Source organism: Saccopteryx leptura, chromosome 3 (assembly GCF_036850995.1).
Source record: "Saccopteryx leptura isolate mSacLep1 chromosome 3, mSacLep1_pri_phased_curated, whole genome shotgun sequence".
NCBI lineage: Eukaryota > Metazoa > Chordata > Mammalia > Chiroptera > Emballonuridae > Saccopteryx > Saccopteryx leptura.
Window position 1 is genome coordinate 165,906,303 of NC_089505.1, and position 1,590 is coordinate 165,907,892.

Sequence of the window (1,590 nt, forward strand, 5' to 3'; positions counted from 1 at the left end):
ATGGCCTCCGTATTGTAGCTCACCCGCATCTACCTGGCCCTTATCCTGCATGACAATAAGGGGACGGTGACAAAGGATAAGATCAATGCTCTCATTAAAGCAGCTGGTGTGGCCCTGGCCGGTTGGCTCAGCGGTAGAGCATCGGCCTAGCGTGCGGAGGACCCGGGTTCGATTCCCGGCCAGGGCACACAGGAGAAGCGCCCATTTGCTTCTCCACCCCTCCGCCGTGCCTTCCTCTCTGTCTCTCTCTTCCCCTCCCGCAGCCAAGGCTCCATCGGAGCAAAGATGGCCCAGGCGCTGGGGATGGCTCTGTGGCCTCTGCCCCAGGTGCTAGAGTGGCTCTGGTCGCAACATGGCGACGCCCAGGATGGGCAGAGCATCGCCCCCTGGTGGGCAGAGCGTCGCCCCATGGTGGGCGTGCCGGGTGGATCCCGGTCGGGTGCATGCGGGAGTCTGTCTGACTGTCTCTCCCCATTTCCAGCTTCAGAAAAAAAAAAAAAAAAAAAGCAGCTGGTGTAAGTGTTGAACCTTTCTGATCAGGCTTGCTTAGAAAGGCTCTGGCAATGTCAACATCGCCAGCCTCATCTGCAATGTAGGGGCTGCACCAGCAGGAGTCCTGCCCCCTCCACCACTGCTGCCCCAGTTGAGGAGAAGAAAACAGAAGCAAAGAAAGAATCTGAAGATTCTGATGATGACAAGTGCTTTGGTGTTTTTGACTAAACTTCTTTTGTAACACGTTCAATAAAAAGTTGAACCCTGAAAAAAAAAGATGTCAGGTAGACAATCTCAAACAGTAGCAATTATACTGGCTGAAATTCCTCTTTTTGGTCTGGAATATCTGCCCTTGGATATAAATAATTTACTTTTGTGTCCCTGGCGGTGTGATTGTATCGTTGCAAAGTCATTTGTATAGTGGTGGGATCACTATGACCTTTTTCTCAGATTGCCAGCAGCAGACTTTAAAAATCCCAGAAGGAAAAGCCTAATTAATATCAAGCTCTCAGACCTGGTCAGGGCTGGTTGATTCAGTGGTGGAGTGTCAGCCTGGCATGTGGATATCTTGGATTCGATTCCCAGTCAGGGCACACATGAGAAGCAACCATCTGCTTCTCCACCCCTACGCCTACCCCTTCTCTTCCCCTCCTGCAGCCATGGCTCCATGGCTTGATTTGTTCAAGCAAGTTGACCCCAGGTGCTGACGATGGCTCCATGGCCTCGCCTCAGGCACTAAAATAGCTTGGTTGTGAGAGAAAGAGCAATGGTCCCAGATGGGCAGTGCATCCCCTGGTAGGGGACTTGCCGGGTGGATCCTGATCGGGCACATGCAGGAGTCTATCTTTTTGCTTCCCTCTCACTTAATAATTAAAAAAAAAAAAAAGGCAAGCTCTTCACCACAAACAATGAGGAAGTATAAAGAGAGGGGCCAACCCTTTCCTTCCATTTTTTTTAAGTGAGAGGAGGGGGGATAGACAGACTCCCGCATATGCCCTGACCAGGATCTACCTGGCAAACCCCCACTCCCCATCTTGGGCCCATGCTTGAGTACCGAGCTATGTTTAGCACCTGAGGTTGACTCACTTGGACCAATCA

General features: G+C 51.4%; 1 pseudogene; it reads left to right on the top strand.

The window, feature by feature from the left end:
* On the top strand, positions 1 to 720 carry LOC136397729 (large ribosomal subunit protein P1-like; annotated as a pseudogene).
* The last annotated feature ends 870 nt before the right edge of the window (positions 721 to 1,590 follow it).